An 8,736-nucleotide genomic window follows, 5' to 3' on the forward strand; every position below is an offset into this window, starting at 1 on the left:
GATGATTCAAATTGTCACATTTCCATGTTGCTATTCTTTGTTGAAGAGATTCCCCTTTACTGATTATATTCTGGTTTACAAAAATATGGAACGCCATGGAATGCCTAATAAATTGACTAGAATATGTTTTAGAATATGGTTTATGATTATACAATCAAGGGGCCTGACAGTGTTAGCCTAATATGACTGTCAGAGCACCTACAAGACAACTCATAGTAACTGCAAACAGCTTTAGAGAGAAGGGTTTCATCGCAATTCATTGTTTAGTTAAATGAAAATATAAATTTTTAGTTCATTGCTAAATAATACTCTTCAGTAATGCTAAAAAGTATCCTTTCTACCATGTTAAATGCTTTCAGACTTTTCAGAGTTGGTAGAATGGAAGCACTTTGATGGTTTAAAAATAGAGGTGCTGTCTTTTTTCTTGCAGAAAAATACAGCTTTTGCTACTGTAGACTAACAGCCTGATCCAAAGCTTATTGATGTCTAGTGAAAGATTCCTATGGATTTCAGTGAGTTTTGGGGACTATATTTTTGATTACCAGAGAACAAATCATGATCAGATGAAAGCAGAAAGATAGCTGCAGGACGCTGAAGAGCAGTTTTTTCCAGGTCACTTGGGAATGATCGTTTCCATTTGTGCTCATCTATACAACTAAAGGAGTTTGTCTTTTAAAACTTCTGCTGTCTATGGGCACTTGTACACATGATGAAAATTGCCCATTTTTGTGGTTTCATTGTGCCCCACTTTACATGTTTTGTTTTGTTGCTATTTAAACATGTTTGTTAGATTGCAAACTAAACCACATCCCCATGTACTTTAGTTTGCAAGGGAGGTACTTCCCTCCATGGTGGCAGCACCCTCAGCTTGGAGGCGTCTGATCCAATGCTTCCCTGAGCCCGCCTGGGCTTCCAGCACACCATGCACTGTCTCTGCTGTCTTCCCTTGATGCCAGCACACCCAGCCACCCTCCTGCTGCTTCTCTGTGTTGCCCCAGGGGCAAGGCAGCCCATTCCTGGGTGATCCCAGGTGGTGTGATGGAGGTGGGGACAGTGCATGGGGCAATGCTGCCTGGTTGAGCTTGGGGAAGAGTTGGATCTGGCAGGTGCTGCCGACAAGCTGGGGCAGCATCTGGCCCACTAGCAGCCCACCAAGGCAGCCCTGGAGGGGCACTGGCACTGTGGAGGGAAGGACTGGGGTCCTCTGCAGCTCAGGTCCTGCTGGCATCTTGCCCCCCAGCTGCAGTCACGCTCTGCAAAAAGAAAAATGATTGGCCCCCTTGCTGCTTTCTTTTTTCCCCCAGCAGAGCCTGCCCATATGAACTGCAGGTAGACGGAGCAACCCCCGAGCTGCAGGGGGCCCCATTTCTTTCCTCTGTGGTTGTGGTGCCTCTAGCTTGGAGGTGCCTGATCTAAAGCTTCCCTGAGCCCACGCGGGCTTCCAGCACACTGTGCACCATCCCCGCCACCTTTTCCAGCTGCCAGCACACCCAGCCACTCTCCTGGTATTTCCCCACGCTGCCCCAGGGGCAAGGCAGCCCATTCTTGGGTGGCTCCAGGCAGTGGGAAGTTGGTGGGGACAATGCATGGGGTGCTGCTCCCTGGGTGGGCCCAGTGAAGAGTTGGATCTGGCAGGTGCTGCCTCTGAGCTAAGGCAGCATCTGGCCCACTAGCAACCCATGTGGGCAGCTCCAGAGGGCACTGCTGCTGTGGAGGGAAGGACTGGGGCCCCCTACAGCTCAGGGCCTGCTGGCAGTTTGCCCCTCAGCTGGAGGCAGGTTTCATGAAATTAAAAAAAAAGGATCGAGCCCCTCATTCCCATCCCCCACCCCCAGTGGAGCCTATTTATACGAGGTGCTGGTGGGTTGAGCAGCCTTGAGCTGCTGGAGGCTCTGGTCCTTCCCTCCGCAACAGCAGCGCCCCCTCAGGCCGCCTGGGTGGGCTTCTAGTGGGCCAGATGCTGTCTCAGCTCAGAGGCAGTACCTGCCAGATCCAACTCTTCCCCAAGCCCACGTGGGAAGCAGTGCCCTGTACACTGTCCCCTGCAACCTGGGACTGCCCAGGAATGGGCTGCCTTGCCCCTGGGAAAGCATGAGGAAGTGGCAGGAGGGTGGCTGGGTGTGCTGGCAGCCAGAGAAGGCGGTAGGGATGGTGCACAGCGTGCTGGAAGCCTGTCTGGGCTCGGGGAAGTGTTGGATTGGATGCCTTTGAGCTGGGGCAGCTCTCAGCCTGCTAGCAGTGTGCTTGGGCAGCCCTGAGGGGTGCTGCCACTGCAGAGGGAAGGACTGGGGCCCCCGCAGCTCAGGGGCTGCTTGGCCTACCAGCAGCTCACTCCCCAGCCACAGGAGAGGTGGGTAGTCTTCACAAAAAAAAAAAAGAATTGGGCCCCTCTCCATAACAGTGATGGAAGTCCCTAAATTGAAATGGTGGGTTTTTAATTGTCACAAATTTAAAACAATTTTAATTGTTTTAAATTTAATTTAAACCCCCATCATGTGTAAAAGTGCCCATCAAACCATTGGTTTTGTTGTTGTCTTTTTTTAAATGTAATGATTTTGTTGCAAAGAAAAATGAAACCAGAAACAATTTGTACAGGTAAGTTCCCATATTGTCTATCCGCATAAATAGACAGAATATCAGAACAGCAAACTGAAAGATCAAATGGGGAAGTGGAGTGGATACTGAGTGAATACCCAAGGTAATGCTGGTATATTCCATCAACCTTCACTAGATTTTGCAGTGTAAGACCTATTTCAATTGTTTAACAAGTAGCTGGATAGTTTAAGTGATTATCTGTATTTTATGCCACAAATCTACCTGAAATAAATCTCTTGGTCTGCAGACTTGACCTTGTCTTTGTCAACCTTGGACCTTGGTTTCTCTTTTGCATAAAGCTTCTTTTTTTTTGGAAGGGGGTAACACCCATGTCTTATAAAGTCATTCATTTGGTGTAAATGTTCGCAGGGTTGGGGGTCTGTTATTCATATTTCATTTAATATATTAAGAACAAAGTTCTTAAGATTATGGCATATTTTAGTGAATGCACTTACCTTTAAAGTTATGATAATAAGCAGGAGGTTGCCTGGGTATAATATCATACAGGATGTAAAAGTCTCATTGAAACAATGGGAATAGCACTGGATGAAAGCAGTTTCTGTTTAACTGTTTAACATTTGGAGACTCAGGAACAGGGGGATGTTTATCTTGATGTAGAAACACTTCTTAAAATCTAGTACTGTGATTGAGAGGATTGTTTAAAATTTAAACTATTTTCATAAACAAACAAATTTCTCAATTTTCCAGCCCATTGTAAATGTTTTTCTCTCAATAATGTGAATTAGATTTTACAGTTCATTTACAGTATTTAGCTCTTGCACAGTATTTTCAGCAATGGAACTAAAAATGTTTTTTAAAAGATCCCAAGCAACATAATCCTATAAATCCTTGCACAGATGGGAAGGACAGGCATAAAAGAGTTTTCCAAGGACATGCAGAAAGTGAGTAGTAGATGGAAAGAGAACCCAGGGAGACTCTGCCCTGCGTTTCTGCAGTCTGTCATACTGCAGAGGAGTAGGACTGTAGCCTCCAACATAATTTATAGCAGCCTCCCTGCAGCTCCTTCTTTTCCCCTACCCCTGGATATTCTGGGGCAGGAACTGCTGGGGGGTCATCAGGAGGCAGGATTATAGCTGTCTCTCGGGTCCTGCACTGGTAGAATTCTTCCATGGCCAAAACTCAATCCTTAGCTGTTCTTTACATCACTCTGGTGTTTCTGCCAGGTGAAAAGAGGGAGAGCATGTGGAGTCTTCTACAACCCTAAATGGAGCTCTTTCCTCAAAAGAAAACGGTGATACTAATTTTCTAGTTTACAGGCATGTGTGATAGCAAATATTTAGGGACAGATAAATTCAAATCAAATATAACTACCCCAAGACCAAAATCTTGGGCAGGTCTCAAGAAACTCATGAACTTGGTTTATAAATCATAAAATTAAAAATAAGTTACCTTTATTTTTTTCTAGGGTTTGAGTGTGTATGATGCACAGGCGTCCAGAGCTACAGGAAGTAGAAACTTACCTTAAAACAGTAACAGGGTTGAGAATCCAATATAATTACATGACGCCAGGAGCTGGAGATTTAAGAAACACAACAAATATCATATGTTTTAACAAATCATGCGAGGTAGCAACCCTGCATGCATATATAAAGATTACATATTGAGTTTCTTTTATAAACATTTTAAGGAATTTTTCACATACAAATCAATATAAAAGGATTTATTTGATCTTTTGTTTTTTTCAAGGATTGGCTTTCTAAAAGTAGGTTTGTCTACACTGTGGATGAAAACCAAATGAATTAAGCTTCATTTTGTTTGCTTGCTCAGAGTTTAATAGTAAGAAGTTACATGCAGTACATATAACTGAAAGTGACAACAGCCCAATACATAACAGTGATGTGTTGAAAGCATTGTTCTCTCCTTATATCTTAAAATGAAATCAAGATTCTTACTGGTACTAAAACAAGCATAATGTTAAAACTAAAAAAGCTATCAGGCAAGCCAAATGAAGAAAAAACAAACAAACCTCCTTGCAATACCCCAAATCACAGTGGATGGAAAAATCTGAGAATGACATGCCTCTTAGATTCATATATTCATAGATGCTAGGGTCAGAAGGGACCTCAGCAGATCACTGAGTCTGAGCCCCTGCCTAGGCAGGAAAGAGCGCTGGGGTCAGATGACCCCAGCCAGATGCTTATCCAGCCTTCTCTTAAAGACCCCCAAGGTAGGGGAGAGCACCACCTCCCTTGGAAGCCCATTCCAGATTTTGGCCACCCTTACAGTGAAGAAGTTTTTCCTGATATCTAGCTTAAATCTACTCTCTGACAGTTTGTGACCATTGTTCCTTGTTACCCCAAGAGGCGCCCTGGTGAACAGAGCATCTGTGATCCCTTGCTGCATCCCCCTAATGAATTTGTAGGCAGCCACAAGATCACTTCTCTGCCTTCTCTTGCAGAGGCTGAAGAGGTCCAGGTCCCTCAGTCTCTCCTCAGAGGGCTTGTCCTGTAAGCCCCTAACCATACGAGTGGCCTCTTCTGGACCCTCTCGAGTCTATCAACAACCTTCTTGAAGTACAGCGCCCAAAACTGGGCACAGTACTCCAGCTGCAGTCTGAACAATGCTGCATAGAGGAAAAATATCACCTCTGGTTCTATGTGTCATGCATCTGCTGATGCATGATAAAGTGTGGCTAGCTTTGCTGATGATTTTGTCACACTGACGACTGATGTTCATCTTGGAGTCCAGTATGACTTCAAGATCCCTTTTCACTTCTGCTGAGAGGGTCACTTCCCAGCCAGTAGGTTTGCTGGGTATTTTTGCACCCTAGGTGCAGCACTCTGCACTTGTCCGTGTTGTACTGCAACCTATTGTGTACTGCCCCGTTGTCTAACCTGTCCAGGTCTGCCTGCAATTGTTCCCTACCCTCTGGAGTGTGCAATTCACCCCCCAATTTAGTATGGTCTGCAAACTTGGACAGAGTACACTTCACACCCACATCCAAGTCACTGATGAAGATATTGAAGAGTACAGGTCCAAGGACCGAACCCTGCGGGACCCCACTACCCACATCCTTCCCGTCTACCACCACTCTCTGGGTGTGACCCCCTAAGACAATTTGCCACCCACTGGACTGTGTAAACATCTATGTCACAGCCTCTTAATTTATTTATGAGCATAGGATGAGCTACTGTATCAAAGGCCTTGCTAAAGTCTAAGAAAATGACATTCACCTCTACTCCTGTGTCTAAGCATTTTGTAACCCTGTCATAAAATGAAACCACATTAGTCAGGCACGATCTACCTGCTACAAATCCATGCTCATTTTCCTGCTCCATTATTTTTCTTCCTGGACTCCCACAAATATGATCTTTCATAATCTTTTCAAAGACCTTTCCAAGGATGGAGGTGAGACTGACTGGCCTATAATTACTTGGATGCCCCTTCTTCCCCTTTTTGAAAATAGGGACCACGTTGGCCCTTTTCCAGTCCTCTGGGACCTGATCCGAGTATCATGAGCGCTCCAACAGCCATGCCAGTGGTTCTGCTATGACAGCGGCCAATTCCTCCTGTGCATTTGGATGCAGCTTATCCGGGCCTGCTGACTTGAACACATCCAGTCCATCCAAGTGACTCTGCACTAAGTCAGTGTTGACAGTTGGTGGGCTGGTGTCCCACTGGTGCCCATCTAAAAACCCATTAGGAGACTGATCTTGAGCCCTGTTCAGGAACACTGAGGCAAAAAACTCATTGAATAGCTCAGCCTTTTCCCCCCTCTCTGTCACTAATTGCTCCTCCTTGTTCAGTAGGGTTCCTATGCTGCCCTGTGCCTTCCTTTTACTCCTGACATCCCTAAAAAAAGACTTTTTTGTTGTCTTTAATTTGTGTTGCCAGCCTCATCTCTGCAGTTGCTTTAGCCTTTCTAACTGCATCCCTGCAAGTGTGGGCCAAGTAAGTATACTCCTCCTTGGTTGCTTCCTCTTGCTTCCACAGCCTATATGCCTTCTTTTTGCCCTGAGGCTCCCCTGGATTTCCCTGTTTAGCCACGGAAGTTTTTGGCTCCTTTCCCCCTTTTCCCTTATACTGGGGTTGTCTCCCTCTGTGGCCAAAGGATCGCTTCCTTTAGGAATGACTACACTTCCTGGACTCCTATCTCACCAACACTCTTCTCCTGCAGTGCATCATTGACTAGACTCCTAAGCACACTGAAGTTAGCCTTCCTAAAGTCAAGCACTTTCACCTTTCTAGTTATGTTACCCACTCTGCACCATATGGTGAATTCAATTGATTGGTGGTGACTGTCCCCAAGGTAACCACAAATCTGCAGCTCACCTACCAGGTCCTCCCCTGTAGCCAACACCAAGTCCAGTAAGGCATTCTCCCTAGTGGGACTGTATACCTCCTGCATTAGGTGAAGGTCCTGCACACAGGTTAAGAACCTACGTGAACGGCTGGATTTGGCTGACTGCTCCTCCCAGCAGATGTCAGGGTAGTTTAGGTCCCCCATGACAATCACGTCCCTAGACTGTACGGCCTCTGAGAGCTGCCTCAGGAATTCCAAGTCTAGCTTTTCCTCTTGGTGTGGTGGTCTGTAGCAGACCCCCATCAGCAAGTCCCTTTCCCTTCGACTTCCATGTATTGTAACCCACAATGCCTCAACTTCCTCCTCCTCTGATCCCATTTTGATTAGAGTAGATGTATAATGCTCCTTTACATAGAGAGCAACCCCGCCACCTTTCCTCCCTACTCTGTCCCTTCTATACAACCTGTAGCCCTCAATGTGTACTGCCCAGTCATGGGTAGGGTCCCACCAGGTTTCCGTTATCCCCACTAAATCAAAGTTATTATCTGCAAGCAGAAGCACGAGTTCTTCTTGCTTGTCCCCCTGCTCCTAGTATTAGTATAGAGACACTTGAGTCCTCCAAACGGTGTCTTTGGTGCCCCCCCATTCTGATGCCCAAAGGGCCCCTTGGTACTTACCTGGGTCTACTGCTGCATGTCTCACAGTCTGTAGGTTCTAGGCTCTCCATCTCCTGCCTTGCTGTCCCCTGTTGTACTTAGTTTAAAGCCCGACGTAGGAGGTCAGCCAACCTGTAAGAAAACAGATTCTTACCTTTTGTGGAGAGATGAAGCCCATCGTGTCCCAGTAGGTCCCTTGCACAGAAGTGGTGATCGTGGTCCAGGAAGCCAAAACCCACACAATGGCACCAACTCTGGAGCCACAGGTTGACTTCCCTGACACAGGTGACATGAAGACTACTGTGACTGCTGACTAGGAGGATTGACAAAAAGACCACCTGCACCCCCATCTTTCTAAGCCTGGTTCCCAGAGCCCTGTAGTCACTCATGATATGATCTGGATTACTCCTGGCCGCATCATTTGTTCCCACATGAATAAGGACCATGGAATATTTGTCGGAGGGCTGGATGAGGTCAGGAATTCTCACCATGATGTCCCTGATCCTGGCTCTTGGCAGGCTGCAGACCTCAAGTGCTGTGGGATCCAGACAGCAGATGGGTCCCTCTGTTCCTCTCAGCAAGGAGTCACCCACAAAGATGATGTGGGTCTCTTCTTCTGCTTACCTGGCCAGCCCTCAGCTTGCTCGGTGATGGCAGTAGGCCCCTCCAGTGCACTTTCCCTCACTGCACACTCCTCCAGTACAGCCAGGGCCTCATATTTGCTCCCCAACTACGCCAGGGGAGCTGTCTCTACGGCGAGAGGTCTGGCCCCTGAGGTGACCATCCTCCATTCACCAGCATCTTTTCCAGGGCATTCCCTCGCAGCTTCTCCACCAGGAGTCTTGTCCTGCAGAGAATAAAAGTAGCCATCAGTCTCTTCTTCAGTTGCCCTGATCCCCCACAGCCTGCTCACTTCTGCCTGGAGTTCCCTCACCTGCCCCTCCTGGGACTCAGTCTGGGCACATGTGGGACAGGCAAGGGAACCCGCAGCCCCCAAGACCTCAGAGGTCCTGCCAGGCTACCCCCGCAGACAGGGGGCCAGGGCACTGCTGACCCATCCACAGGGCCTGTCTGGGTGGAGGCCTCACAGGAGCTCCGGGCCAGAGACAACAGCAGGGCAGGGGCCTTGGCTGCGCTCCATGTCATCACCCCCATAGTATCCCCCCTCCTCAATCACTTACCTGAAGTCTCTGTCAGAAGCTCCTGTGTATTGCTGCCCAT

General features: G+C 47.3%; 1 pseudogene; it reads right to left on the reverse strand.

Moving 5' to 3' along the window:
- Nucleotides 1–4,111: 4,111 nt before the first annotated feature.
- LOC149872141 (uncharacterized) lies at nt 4,112–8,736 on the reverse strand (annotated as a pseudogene).

Source organism: Crocodylus siamensis, chromosome 2 (assembly GCF_052110815.1).
Source record: "Crocodylus siamensis isolate JL-2025a chromosome 2, ASM5211081v1, whole genome shotgun sequence".
NCBI lineage: Eukaryota > Metazoa > Chordata > Crocodylia > Crocodylidae > Crocodylus > Crocodylus siamensis.